Below are 16291 nucleotides of genomic sequence, written 5' to 3'. Positions count from 1 at the left end.
CATCTTGGCCGGACAATTCAATTCAATTTAGCAATTACTTACCATGTGCAAAGTACCAGGAGTGTGATGACTTCAAAAACACATAATAGACATTCTCTACTCTCCAGAAACTTCTAATTCAATAGGGAAGATAAGTCTCACACATACAAATAATCATAGGTCAAGGAAAAAAAAAGAAGTATGAACTGTTATAGCTGGGGCAGTCAGAAAAATCATCATTAAGATGAGTCATTAAAATTGGTTCTCCAATGATGGAATTAGAGAAGCAAGCAGAAAAAAAAACATGAGAAAAGATACTTAGGTGGAAAAATAATGCTTGTGTTTGGGGCATAGCAAACAGTCCTATTTGTTCTGGAGCAGAGAAACAGTGACATAGAAGCCTGGAAAGGTAGGATGGGAACAGATTGTGAAGAGCTCAAAACAAAATTAAGGGAATTTGAAGAGACCAATTTTCTTTCAATAGCTCTAAAAGCCAACATATTCCACAACTATCTGCTGTCATGTCTGATTTAGATTTATAAAGTATTCTTTCATAAAGCCTTATTTCCCTCAAGTTTTGGTACTTAAAATTCATGTGATATAATATAGTTAACTAATGCCAAAATTTATTTTTATTTAGGACATTATGTAGAGAAAACATGGAAAACAGCTTAATGGGAGTGATTCAGGGGAGTAGTAGGTGCTAATGCAAGTATGATAAAGTAATAATGAGCCAGATTTCGGACCTACAGGTTTGAAATCAGGCTAGTGTAAGCTCATTGATAGAAGAATGACTTGGAATTTTCCAGTTTCCTTAATGAGAATTCATTCTCAATTCCATTTCTGCATATTGTAGGACTCCCACACAATCAAGTAGTCAATCAGTTATTATTTGTTATACACCTCTTATGAGCAAGCCTCTGTGCTGAATACCAGGATACAAAGATAAATAAAGAACTATCCCTACTTTTCAGCGGTTAACATTCTAGTGGAGGAGAAGACAACTCAGACATAAATTTATAGCCCAATATGGTGGTGAATCTCTTATAATTTCTACTACTAGAGAAGGCTAAGGCTAATAGTTTTCCCAAACTCTGGAAGTTTGAGTTGCAGTAGGACTAAAACCAATTACATGATAGCACTAAGTCCTTTACCAATATGGTGAATTCCTAAGAGGAAAAGAGCTATCAGATACAAAGAAGGAAAAACTGGCTGAGTCAGAAATAGCCTAGATCAAATCATTTATGTCAATCAGAGGTTTGGCCAGGAGGGACTCCTCCAATTGCAACCTAGGTGAAATATGGAGACCCAGCCAGCCCTGAAAAGATAGATATTTACAAGATACATAGAGGAAGATGATCTAAGATGGGAAAACATTAGCAACCTCCTCTAGAGAGTTGCATTTGAGTTAAGTGTTGAAGGAAGCAAAGATCCTGCAAGTCATCTTTACAACTTAATTACAAAGTATCTTTCCAGTATTATTCTGTACCACTCCTGTTACCACACTCCACAAACCAGATAAAACAGCCATTTAGTTGTTCCTTACAGTCTACCATTTTTCATCTCTATGCTTTTGCCTTAAAATGCATTTTATCCACCTTTCTGCCTCTCATATTGATTGTCACACAGACTCAAAGAATTAATCATAGAAGTGGGTGTGAGCAATAACTTCCTGGGCCCTTGGAGTAAGACACCTAACAGGTTATAATTGGAAAGAATGATAGAATATAGAATAGAGTGTTAGAACTTCAAATATCACACAGACCAGCTTTTTCTTCAATTTTATTATAAGATTAAGCTCTAAAAGGGTAGGTGACTTGCCTAAGATCACTAGGCTTCTTATAGTTCCACATGCATTCCATATGATATATTTTTCACATGGGCAGGGGGAAAATTACAATTGGGTTGGAGGAAAGAGAACATGTAGTATGCAAAAATACATTTTACAAGTGAAGAATTGGATGCAGATAGAGAGTAAATGAATTGCCCAGTTATTAAGTGTCTGAAGTCACATTTGTATTCAGGTCTTCGGGTCACATTTGAGCTCAGGATCTCACTTCAGATCTAACATTACCTATTTGCTGCCTTCAACTGTAGCAGGATTTCAGAGGTATGAAGTTAGCACACAATGCTTTTCTGGGGAAGTGGAAAAGTAGTAGTATCTCAGTAGGAGAATCTCAAAAAAGAGAGACAATTTGATCATTAGCATGGTTTCAGGCACTTAATAATCATCTTATGTTGGGCAAGTTTATCTTTTCTGCCTCAGTTTCCTTAAGTGTAAATGGTAATAATAATAACATCCACACCCTGTGGTTGTTGTGAGGACTACATGAAACAATACTTATAAAATACTTAAAACAGTATCTGATACATAGCAAAGACTACATAAATGTTAATATTATTCTTGTTTTCATGGTTGGTTTTATTGCCAATACCAAGCAATGAAGGGAAAAGGAAATAAAAAAGATGCATCAGATAGAATAGTTAGTTCAGGGTCTCATTCCCCCACCCCACCCCAGGGACATCGAACCCTTTCTAAGACTATATAAACCTCTAGAAATTACAATTTATGTCCTATTTACGCCTCTCTCTATTTGAGAGAACTGAAATGAATCACCTCCCCCATATTTTTGAGCTTTACTGAGTTCTCACAAAAACAGTGTGTGACTGAATATTTAGAAGAATGATGGGTGAAGCCCTTTGGACAGTAGAGTTTGAGGACTATTGAAAGAGAACTTTGGAATCAGCATTTTGAGTCAGCACAAAGCTGTGACAAATACCAGATAAGACAAAGTAGTCCCACTATGGATTGTTTGTATGCATGATCCTGTCACTGAATATCTAATGGAATACTCTGCCTGGGTTCAGGTGCCACTGAAACCACTTAGAAATGAACAGAATCACAGAATTTCAAAGCTGAAAGTGACTCAGATCATCTAGTCAAACCCTGATCTAAAAAAGAATCCTTTCTGTAGTAATCCTGACAAGTGTGTTATTCGAGATTTCAGGGGAATATAATGGGCAATTCACTTCCAAAGTCTTTTGAATGGGTTTGTAATAATACTGAAAAGTATTGTGTTTTAAATTTTCTGATGTGGGATTTTGTTAAGTGTCAGTAGCATATTGAATATGAGGAAAAGGACAGTTTGATTGTAGAATATTTTCAAAAGCTGAATTTGAGAGACATTACTTGTACTCCATCTACCCAATACCTCCAAGCAGCAACTGGAGAAAATAGTGATGAGGAAAGAAAGCTGAGAAATCATTTTATTTACCTTTATGGAAATGTCTTCACAACTCTCTCTCTCTCTCTCTCTCTCTCTCTCTCTCTCTCTCTCTCTCTCTCTCTCTCTCTCTCTCTCTCTCCTTCCCTCCATTCCATCTCTGTTTCTCTCTATGTGTGTTTTTGTGTGTCTCTGTGGTTATGTGTGTTTATATGATATTTTTTGGGGGGAATACAGAACTTTAGATATTAAGTGTTTAGCATTTTTGGAATTTTTCTATCAGTTTTATATAACTTAAAATAATTTTATCTGTTCCTTTGTAATTCACAGTTTGCCTTGATCATCAGAAAATAAGGTCACTTCTCTAAGATCCAGTTTTTATATTAATAAAATAAAATAATGGAGGGTATACTACTTGAAGACAGGGATTGTTTTGACCTTTTTTTAAAGTCCTCCATGCTTAGCACAGTACCAGGCACATAATTATTCAATAAATATCTGTTGATTGATTGAATGACTGATTAATTGATAACAAAGAAAGCAATTTATAATCAAGAAGTAGCTGATTGAGGATAAAGCATTGGGCCTGAAGACTCTACTTCTTTACTTTTAAAATGAGGCTAATAATAATACCTTCCTCATAGAGTTGTGAGAATCAACATGAAAGAATATTTGTCAAATATTTGTAAAAAAATTTGTAAAATATTTGTGCTAAGCACAGTGACTATTATATAACTGATATCTGAAAATTTCATACTCCCTTTCCCTCTCTTATAAATCCAGAAATTCTGAGGGATGTGAGGCAAGTTACTAGATCCCATTAAGATTGTTTACTCTTTAGTAGAATCAAAATGTTATCACTCACAACTTGCTTCATAATAGTGTTCATTGGAAAACACTTTTAACCCTATGGAAAGGTAATATGACTATAGGACAAAGAGCTGACTTGAGGGTCCAGTCCTTCCTTTGGCACACCCACTATGTATCCAAGGACAAGTCACTTAACCTCATGGTATCTCAGATAATTCTCAAGGCTATAAGTTACAAACAACTTGTTGTTAGAGGGAGTTTCCATAGAACAAATTTATTAGATAGATGTAATCATGGAACAAACACAGGAATGTTTAATTTTTTATAGAATTGTTATCTTATTGATATTACTTTCTGCATCAGTTCAGTTCACAACTTATTCACATTTTTCATTCTATATAATTCCTACTCATTAAAATATATATAGAGAGCATGTTTTGGCACTTTAAAAAATCCTTAGGACTATATATATATATATAGTCCTGAGGATTTATATCTATCTATCGATGCACACAAACACACACACACACACACACACACACACACACACATATATACATATAGATAGATAGATTATAGATTATTTCAGGGAGTCTGTGAACTTGGATTGGAAAAAGACATTTTATTTTTACTCATCTCCAACTAAAGTTCATAATTCTTATTAATATAGGCAACAGGTGTTATTCTGAGAAAGGGATCTGTAGATATCACTGGACTTTCAAAGGAAATCACCTTTCAAAAGAGGCTGAGACCCTGCCATGGAGTTTTCTAGAAAAATGCATTTGTTTTTACATTTTGAAGAGACCACTCACATGATCTATCAATTACCTATCACTAGTTTATAACCAAGTTTCTGAAATTGAGGTTTGTGACCCCGTGTGGAGTCTCATAACTGAATGGGGGGGGCTCTCTTAAATGAATAATTTATTATCAGTAAATGTTTGATTTTTAGACCTGTTTTATATACCTACATATATATATAACCAAAATCATGTAAAAAATTTCTTGAATGAAAAGGGATCATGAATGGAAAATGTTTAAGAAGCCCTCCCTGGTTTATAATAACTGGCCCTTATTTCCTGATTCTAGTTTTATATATTTATATCTCTTAAGAAGATTCATGGGCACATACACACAATACACACAGAGTAACTTGTTCTGATAAGTTACTAGAAAATGCTTAGGGAAGGTGGGAAAGGAAAGCAAAAATGGCAGAACATAAGCACCAACTCAGTTGAATTCTTCTGAAATTCCCTTTCAAACAACTTGAAAATAATGACTCAGATAAAATTCAGTACCAACAAAAAATTGTGGAAAGAAATTTTCCACTAACATTCCCCCCCCCAAAAAAAAACACAACAAAAAACAAAACAGAGTTGTGATCAACCCAACAGTAGCAAAGGCTGAGGCCACAACACCAGCAATAAGCCTAGAAGGCAGCTGTGACAATGGCAGCAGTTTTGGGAATTCTCAGCCAAAAAATTTAAGTGGGTCTGCAAACTTGTCCTAAAGAGATATCAAGGGACTATTTGTTGATGCTTGGTTCAGGATCCTGTTGTATTGTCCATATCCAGTTGTGGGCCACAATTCCAAGCCTAAGTGGAATATTAGTGCTTGTAGCTACAAGGGAGCAGGGGCCCTGGTTACAATTCCAAGGCAGAGAAGAATGTCTGTGATCATATATAATGGAACAGCAGACCTAGACTCAGTTCCAAGGCAAAAGGCATTAATTCTTACAGTTGTAGGAGAGTTTCAGTAACAGCAAGATTGTACAATGATCAGCTATAAAAGACTTGGTTCTTTTCAGTGCTTCAGCAATCCAAGGCAATCCCAATAAATTTTGGATTGAACATACTAGCTATATCCAGAAAAAGAACTATGGAGAATGCATGTAAATCAACAAATGCAAAACAAACATCTTTTTTTTTTTTTTTTCTGTTTTTCCCTTTCTCTCCTGGTTTTTCTCTTTTGTTCTGAGTTTTATCTTTCAATGTGATTCATAAAGAAATGCATATTTTAAAAAGTATATATATGTACAATCAAAAACAATTAAACAATTTAAAAAAATAAATCAACAACTTAGTAAAAGAGGCACAAAAATACTGAAGAAAATTGCACCTTAAAAAAAGTGCAGGCCAAATGGTAAAAGAGGCACAAAAATCAACTGAAAAGAACTCCTTAAAAACAGAATTAGCCAAATAGGGGAAAAAATGGTACAAAATTCACTGAAGAAAAGAATGCCTTAAAAAGTAGCATTGACCAAATAGATATTGAAGTGCAGAAGCTCACTGAGTATAATAATTCCTTAAAAATTAAAGTTGGGCAAATGGAAGCTAATGACTACACAAGAAACCCAAAAACAAAAGGAGGAAAAATAAAAGAAAATGTAAAATGTTTCAATTAAAAAGCAACTGAACTGGGATATAGATTGAAATAAGGTAATTTAAAAATTATTGGACAAACTGAAAGTCATGAGCAAAAAAAAAATAGCATAGATGTAATATTTCGAGAAAAAAAAACTACCCCAATATTTTAGAACCATAGAATAAAATAAACATTGAAAGAATCGATCTATCACCTCTTAAAAGAACAAAAGCAACAATTCAAATAACATGGATTCATAGTTAAAAATCACATAATATTTAGCAGCTACTACATTAAAAAAAAGTGGGGGGCTTAGAATATGATACCAGAAGGCAAATGAGATGGGATACATAGAAAACAGGTATATAAGTTGACTGTAATGTGAAGATTTCAAGAAAAATTCAAGGGTGAGAAAGAGAGTTGCACTGAAATAAAAGTAAGAGGAGAAATAATGGAAAAATTATATCATATAAAAGAGATACACAAAGTAGAATTTTTACAGCAGAGAGGAAATGGGGGACAGCCAATGATTGAGCCTCACTCTCATTGCAGTTGGCTCAAAGAGGGAATAACATACACATTCAGTTAGTAATATAAATCTATTTCACCTAAAAGAGAAGTAGGAGGAGAATGGGATAAAAGAAGGGGAGTTGTAAGAAGGAAGGACAGGTAAATAGAAGCAAGTATTGTAAAATATATTTTTTGAGAACGATGAGGGAAGGATTGAATAAGAAGGAAAAAGAGGAGAAAGAAGAGAAGGGGGAAGAGGAGAAGGTAAAGGAGAAAAAGGGGGAGGAAAACAAGATGAAGAAAATACAATTACTACTATAACTAAGAATGTAAATGGGATGAACTCGCCCATAAAATAGAAGCAGATAGTAAAAATGGATTAGAAAATAATATCCAATGATATATTATTTACAAGAAACACACTTATTGTGCACCTTACTTACTTTATTCTTTTCCCCTCTTTCAAACCCCTATCTTCCTCAAACAAGCAATAGTTAAGAAAAGGTATATTTAGGTATACATATGTAGATATATACAAACATATACACACTCACACACACCTAACCCCCCCCCCCCACACACACACACATCTTTCCTATCCCTTGCTGACTCTAATTAAATTCTGCTCCCTAATTTGCTTTACTATTACTTAACATCCCCCCAACTAAGGATGCTTTGTCTTCTTCCCTTACACTTTGCTTCCCCATCTGCCCATCCTTACCCCCCTATTTCTTTATAAATTTTGGAGGATACTATACCCTTCATGATATATATGTATTGCTGTCTATTGAACCCATTCCTGATGTGTGTAGGTTTTCAGAGCTAAGAGCCTGCTTCTTCCCTTTATACTTCTGTGTCTATTCTTCCTCTGCATCTCACTTGTATATTGTGACTACTATTTTTACCTTAACTCTGCCAATCTTTCTTTTGATATATGATATGTCTCTTAAGAAATAAAAAAGTAAAAATAGCAATGAGTTTATGCCTTTTAAAGCAGTTTGAGTTCCTTAAAATTGATCTTTGATATTGGCTCTTATATGTTAAATTTTCTGTAAACTTTGGGTTTAGTTGACAGAAAGTCCTGAAAATCTTCAAGTTCTTTGAAAGTCTATTTTTTCTCATTCAGAATTATAGAAAATTTTTCTGGATATCATATTTTTGGCTATGGGCCTAGTTCTTCTGAGTGTTAATAAATATGATTCCATGGTCTTTTATTGTAGCTGCTAATAAATCTTACACAATTCTAATAATAGCTTCAGTATATTTGAATTATGTGTTTCTTATTTCTTGCAAAGTTTTTTGTTTTGTTTTGTTTTATTTTTTTGATCTGGAGGTTTCAAAATTTGGCAATAATATTCCTGTGTGTTTTCCCCCAAAGGATCTCTTTGAGCTGGTGAGTGGTGGATTTTTTCTACTTTCCCCTCATGTTCTATCATACGTAAACAATTTTTTAAAGATTATTTCCTGCTTTATTTTGTCAAGATTCTCTTTTTGGTCATGATTTAGTCCAATTATTCTCCTATTTGCTCTTCTTAATCTCTTCTCAGATCTGTTGTTTTTCTTATAAAGTCTTTCACATTTTGTTCTATTTTCTCATTCTTTATAATTTGTTTTGTTATTTCTTGGTCATTTATAGTTTTAATGGCTTCCCCTTGAACAATTCTAATTTTCAAAGAATTATTTTCTTTGAGACTCTGTACCTCATTTTCTAATTGGCTAATATTTTTTCCTAATTTTTTTCTTAGATGATGATGATGATGATGATGATTAGTTTTTCCTCACTGTCTCTCATTTGATTTTTAAATTCTTTTTTGAGTTCTATAAATTCTTCCTTGTGACGACTGCTCCAGCACCCAGGACACCCCAGAATCAGCCAGAGTCAGGATAAGCAAAAGTCCTTAGTCTTTATTCTTGGTCTTTATAATCAGGATAGAATAGGATGGAAGCAGAATCTCCACTCCCTCATCTACTGCAAAAGAGTGACTCTGGCTTATCTTACTCCACCCTTTAGTCTCTCCTACAATCCTTTATATACACCAATCATTGAGCCACACAGGATAGTGGGAAGGACCATTTTCCAAGCATATGCCCATAGAGTACTGTCCAATCAGTAGTTAGCTTCAAGTGCTCGGCAGTCCTGACCTCAGTGCATTGACTCAATAGTTTCAGCCCTCTACACTTTCTGGGCATGGAGTCACTTCATGTTGCTCTTTGGAGTAGAAGCATTTTTTTTTTAACCAAAGTGTCCTCCTCTGAAGATGAATCCTGATCTTCCTGTTCCCAAAATATGTTTCTGTGGTAGAGTTCTTTCTTCTTTGCCAGTTCATCTTTTAAAAAATAAGAGCTATTAGTGTAAACACCTTTAATCATGGAATGGGGGTGTCTCTGGCTATCCTTCAGCTCACTCCTCTGATCAGGAACCTCAAATCAAGAGCTTCACTCTACTGCAAATAACCATAGACAGCTTCCCTGCTCTAGTTTCACTCACCAAGTGCTGGTTCCATTTTTCCCAGGGCTGTGTCTCTGCAGCAGAGCTGGACCTGATGTTCCCAATCAGCCACATTCACTTCTTGCAGTACTCAGACCCAGAATCCTCTGTGTGGGAGGTGAAAGTTTCTGCAGTTCTTAGGCTCCAGCCATATCCAGCTTGCCCTAGAGTTCCCCACTTGGTGTTTTTTGCATAGCTAGCCTTGAGATGTTTGCACTTCAAATAGGTTAATCCCCACAGATCTTCTGGGGTTGTATCAGGAAGACCCTATTCTGCCCAACTTGTTCTTGATTTTTCATCACTGTGTGTTTGCACTGAGATGCAAATTTGTTCTATTTGTGGGAGAAATTTACCAACCTACTCTGCCATCTTCCAGAATCTTTCTCCAAGAAACACACTTGAAATGGGGAAAACCGAATAAAAATAAGAGTCTGGAGTAGAATTATACTTAAATCTATGTAAATTAAAATTGGGCCATGGAAACATGAATTGAAAATTGATAAGAATTAATTTATTCCTAATGAATGAATGGGTCAGAGAACAATATTATTTTAAAAGAGAATAATAATAATAAGACAACATACTAAATTTTTTGGGATGTAGACAAAGCAATACTTGGGGAAAATTTATGTCTCTGAATGCTTATGTCAATAAAATAGAGAAAGAACAGATCAATGAATTGATGATTTTTAAAAATAGAAAAAGAACAAATTAAAAATTGCTAATTATGCAACAAATTGAAAATCTTGAAAATCAAAGAAGAGATTAATAAAGATAAAAATTAAGAAAAAAGTGAACTAATATAAAAGCAAACAAACCTAGCAGCTAGTTTAATGAGGGAAATAATAAAAAGAGACAAACCATGGTTTAATATGATATTTTTAAGAAAAAAGAAAGAAGAAAACCAAATTAGCAATATCAAACATGAAAAGAGTGAATGTACCATCAATGAAGGTAAAACTAAAACAATTTTCAGGAGGAATATTCACTAATTTTATGTCAACAAATCTAACAATGTACATGAAATGGATGAATATTTACAAAAGTATAAATTTTCCAGATTAACAAAGGAGGAAACAGAATATTTAAAGAACTCTATCGCAAAAATTTTTTTAAAAATTTTGAATAAACCATTAATGAGCTTCCTAAGAAAAAATCATTAGTGTCTGATATTTGGTAGAATGAAAAAATAAAAAAAAAAACAATTAGTTTCAATACTATAGACATTATTTTGGGGAAAATAGGCAAAGAAAAAATCCTACAAAGTTCTTTTTATACCACAAATATGCTAATACTTTATAAAACAGGAAGAGCAAAAACAGAAAGAAAACTATATACTAAATTCCCTGATTAGTGCTGATGCAAAAATTTTAAATAAAATAATATCAAAGAGACTGTAAAATATACCACAAAGATCATACATTTTGACTAGGAGGGATTTATACTAGGAATGCATGGATGGTTAAAAATCAGGAAAAGTGTCAGTATAATTAACCATATCAGCAACAAAAACAAAATGAAAATCAGAATGCATAGGAATTAAAGGAGCTTTCCTTAAAAGCATATGTAGCATCTATCTTAAACCATCCTAGCAAGCATTACCGATAATGAGTATAAACTTGAAACATTTCCAACAAGAACAGAGGTGAAATAAGGATTCCCATTGTCTAGTATAGAACTAGAAATACTAGTGACAACAATATGAGAAGAAAAATAAAGAAATTAAAATATGCAATGAGAACGCAGAATAAGATCACTCTTTTGGGTGACATGATGCTATACTTAGAGAATCCTAAAGAATAAAATAAAAAAAATTGATACAATTAATAATTTTAGCAAAATTGCAGGATATGAAAAATAAACAAATCCACTATATCATGAAAATTTCTGTTTTTTTTTTTTTTTTTTACTTACAAAATTCAGTAGGAAAAGATAGAAAGAGAAATCCCATTTAAAATAACTGCAGACAATACAAAATACTTGGAAGTCTATTTGGCAAGACATATCCAGGGACTTATAAAAACACAATTACAAAATGTTTTTCACACAAATAAAGACAGATTTAAACAATGGGAAAATATTAATTTTCCATGGTTAAGTTGAGACACTGTAATAAATATGACTATTTACCTAAATTAACATATTCAATCTAATGTTCTGTGAACTTTCACATTCATATACATCATTTTCTAGAATAATGTATACAGTATAATTCAATAATGTATTTTGGCCACACACAATCCAGCTGGATCAGGTTCCGAATTATAACTAAAGGACATACAACTTTTGAGAAAAGGAAGTTTAATAATAGATTATTTCAGCTGAGTGAAATTCCTCTCTTCTCTGCATTTGCCATGGTGGTATAATGTTCAGTCCTATTGTTTTGACTTAAAGGGAGTATTTCATTCATTAAGCATTGAGGATCATTGACAACTTAATCATATGTTTGGCTTTTGTGTCTTATGCTCCTAGAAAACTACAGCAATGGTTTAGTCCTTAGTCTTCTGGACCAAATAGATATCAAGAAAAGCCTAATTGGAAAAATCATGGTTTCACTGGAGAGGGAAGGGGGAAGATTACCATTTGTTTCAAGGACATTTTAACTTTATTAGATGCTATTCCTACCATAGCATATATGCAAAATTTATGGAGAGAACATTTTGGAATACTGGGAAGATAGCATGATAAGAGTAAGTATAGGATATAGTTTCCTCACAAAACAACAAATAAACTTGTATTTCTTTCCAAATACAACAAAAATAGAAATAACAAGAAAGATAAAATTGAAAAATTTTCACAGAAAAAAATACCTACCATATCAAATAAAAACCATCTTATGAGCCCATTTCTCTTATAACTTCCTCCTTTTCCTGTCACCCTCGGCTGCACAACTTTTGTAGTAATTATAGTTCTAGATATCAAAATTTTCAGTTAACCATTTAGTAGTATTCAAATGAGTATTTCAATATAGGATAGTTAAAGGCCCATGAATTAGACCAGCTCCTAAAGGATCAAAAGGAAGGAAAAAAATGGTCATAGAGGACATATAGGAGGAATATACTTCTGGTGAGAACTATTTATTACTATACAAGAAGAAATTGACAATCAGCAGAAAGTATAAGAGAGATGGAGAAGAGACACAATGGAAATGTTTCACAGAGTTTCTCTTTAGCAATATATCTAATCTGCTTTGAAAAGGCACATCCTGGAGTTATACAAAGTTTGGTGCAGGTGGAAAAGTGGTGCCAGAACAGAGTGAAATGGAAAAGACAGATGATAGTTCCCACTAGAATGGTCTCTCAACTTCCCACTATCAATATATCATAGAGAATATTTATCCCTTGAAGACCACAGGCCTTTCCTAGCCTTAGTGGAGTGAAAGAACAGAGAATATGCAGTACTGACTGGAGGAGTAACAAAGTACTCTGGGTCTATATAATGGAAATGATTTATGACAAGAAATATATTTATAGCAAGGATACCAAATAAAATTAGCAGAGTGGTTGATAAAAGTAAGTACAATTTGACTGAGGAGGAGAAATGAAAGTGGGAGTGGGAAGACATTTGAAGAAAAAAGTCATTTCATTAATATACACTTCACAGTGAAGGAAACTGAGTCAAAATCTATTGAGGAAGGAAATAAAAGCATAGCAGCAAAATTTTCAAGGACTTTTGAAAGGATAGTTGAATAGCTCTTAGAATAATCAGAGTGTTTTATAATAGTAATAAAAATACATGAAAATATCAAAGAAATGATGATAAAGCTCTTGAGGTAAAAATGAACACATCTAAGAACAGAGCAGAAAATTTAGAACAAAATACAAAGTCATTTTTAAAACAGTTGAGTTTCTGAAAAGATAAAACAGTGAAAAATGAAAAGATAAACAGGAAAATAATTATACAGCATTCAAAGAATAAATGAAAAGCACTAATTTAATGATTAAATATGAAAATATAATTGAAGGATTATTGGTCTTCTGGAAAAAAGAATGCATTTTTTTTAAAAAGCTACTTTTTGTTCTGTGATTCTTTTATTACACATTGAACCATACTAAGATGTCTTTTTAAAATTTTATCCATCCTTTTTGCTATGATTTTTTCCCTTTATCAACATTAAATTCTTATTTAACTAAACAGATTTCCAATAAACTTCCACTTCCATAGTTGCTGAATCAGCCATAGTGGAAAATACCATAGGTAAGAAGCAGCATGAAACAAAATATTGGCAAGAATCGTGAAGTTGCCACCATTTCTCCTAAAAAGCCAAAAAATGCAATGCCAAAATGTGAATAAAATTCCAGTCTAGGAATATAGCACTATAGTAAAAACCTTTAAAATTATAATATTATAGTCCTTAATACTAAATAATATACAACCTAATTCTAGAGATTTCAATAACCATCAATGAGATCCAATGTTTAAGAATACTGATTTAGTTAGGATTGAGTGAAGATTTTTGTCTAATGTGTTCTCCACTTAGGAATCATTTCAAATATTTTGGCTTTTATGATTGGAAGATCATTGATTAAGAACTGAAAATTCTTCAAATCCCTTCATTTTACAGACAAAGAAATATATTTAGGGATGAGTGATTGGTGTTTTAAAAACATAGACCATTTTATCTGGATAAATCTAAAGAATTGTATTTTGCACAATTGTACAAATTATAATTGTAATTTGGGGGTATAATTTGGTTTTAAATTTAGACATATTGTATTAGTCTCGCGCTGTCATGTAGATTAGGAAGAGTAAGTATACGTGTGACATGTCATACTCAAGCTTATTCTATCTCTTTCTCCCTACCTTATATGCTCCTAGCACTTGGCTGCTGAATTCACATGCTTCTGTAGGATAACTTTTATACAATTACAGTTCCAAGATCATGTTCTATCATTCCTAAAAAGAGACAGCTTTCATTTCACCTGCTTTGGGGGTGAATTTATTCTTATTGTTTTATGATTGATTCACATCTTCAAGTATGATGTCAAAAATAAATATTAAAATGGAAAAGAAAATCTGGGTAATATATTTTTCTGATAATCTTATAGAAAAATAGCACATAAATATTGAAAATAGATGGTAAAGTGCAGAATAAAAAATGCACAGGTAAATATCTAAGTCATCCAAAGTTTAATTCTTCAGTAAGAACTATACTCAGACTTCATAATTATGACAGCAAACATGTTTTGCAGGCATCCAGCAAATAAATAAATAAATAAAGATTGTCCAAGGACATTTGATAGAATAATGAAAAAATCTTTCTCATTTATGAGAAATTGAAGGAAAAATTGAAATATAATATTGATTTACTCTCTAAAATGACATATCCTGTGAAACTGATAAAATAGACATATAAAATAACTGGACATTAAGCAAAAAAGAATAAACTAGTTATTTCTTCAACAACAACAAAATTCAGAGGTGAACAGTATTTCACATTATATCTTATCAAAAACAAGGAAGTTAAATACATTTGCATAGATATAAAAGACTAAGACGCAATGAATATCTTTCTGTGGCAAAGATGAGATAAGGTCATGAGTTTAGTAGAGGAGTTTTCACTTAAAATATTTTTTTGAAAAAAGAATCCTCATACACTATCTATGAAACATTGAGTTAAAAAAAAAAGAATATTGACAGACTGTATAGGAACCAAAAATGAACTTACAAAATATAGAATAGAATAGGTAGAAGTGAATTAATATTCCAGAGAAATGTCATGCCAGTATTAAAGCAATACTTGGCACCCTGAACTCCTTTTTTGTTTGCTTGCTTATTTTTGTTTTTGTTTTGTTTGATAAAGAATAAAGTGGGATAGAAGCACCAAGAAAAGATTGACCAGCATTTTAGGGGAGAAACAAACTAGAATCTTTTGATTTCTGTCTGCCTTTGGGGTAGTGGGAGAGTATAAGGGTGTATGGTTTTCTGAAGCCTGTTCAACCCTGGCTTTTCCCCGTATTAATTTTTTAGCTATCATTGACAATCTTAAGAGTATTGGGTGTGATTTTAGAATAATTATGGTTTTTATTGCCTTACTATTAGTAATATGAAACATGTTTTCCAAATGGTCATTCATAGTTTGAAATTCTTCTCTTAATGAGATCCATGGTCACTCAAAAGATCAATTTAACAAGTCACACAGAACAAACAAAAATAAAATGGATTAAAAATATCTTTTATTTAGAGTATGACAAGCAGTTGGATAGTCACCTCATGTCATTATTACATATATTTTTTAATTGACATTGCAAATTTGTGCCCAAAATCAAATTGGAAGAAAGAATTGGATTGCCAAACATTTTGTACATTTTATGGTGCATTCATTGAACTGTAACTTCTTCCTGTCACCAAAACTCAAGGTTTTCATTCCATTTTTCTTCCAATAGTGCTAACCCAGTTGAAGATCATAGAACATCATAATCTTAGAAGAAATGCAATTGTAGATAAGCTTAATGCCAACAGAGAAATTTGAAGGGAGTGCTTGCTTCAGCAGTACATATACTAAAATTGGAACTATACAGAGAAGATTAGCATGGCCACTATATAAAATTCATAGAGCATTTCATTTTTTTTTTCCTGGTACTGACTAAGAGTAAAAGCAATGGCTCAGTGGAATAGTCTGGATTCACATTACATAGTAGGTAATGACCATATTATTTTTGAGAAATAAATTCCCTCTTTGGAACAAGAACACATTATTTGACAAAAATTGCTGGGAAAACTGAAAAACAGTTTGGCAGACTAGATAGACCAACATCTCACATCATATATCGAGATAAAGTCAAAATCAGTCCATGATTTAGACATGTTGACTTTGTTTTTTGGGGGGCACTATCATCAAAATATTTTAACACTTGACAAATGGAAGTAGGAGACAACTTGCTCTGCTTGACAACAGGATAAGATTTCAATTAAA

At 32.9% G+C, this 16291-nt stretch overlaps 1 pseudogene; it reads left to right on the top strand.

Annotated features, from left to right (window-relative positions):
- The first annotated feature begins 15852 nt into the window (after positions 1 to 15852).
- Positions 15853 to 15948, top strand: LOC127552579 (uncharacterized; annotated as a pseudogene).
- The last annotated feature ends 343 nt before the right edge of the window (positions 15949 to 16291 follow it).

Source organism: Antechinus flavipes, chromosome 2 (assembly GCF_016432865.1).
Source record: "Antechinus flavipes isolate AdamAnt ecotype Samford, QLD, Australia chromosome 2, AdamAnt_v2, whole genome shotgun sequence".
Taxonomy (NCBI): domain Eukaryota; kingdom Metazoa; phylum Chordata; class Mammalia; order Dasyuromorphia; family Dasyuridae; genus Antechinus; species Antechinus flavipes.
Note: the sequence above shows the minus strand (reverse complement) of the source record. Positions and strands in the feature narration are given on the sequence as shown.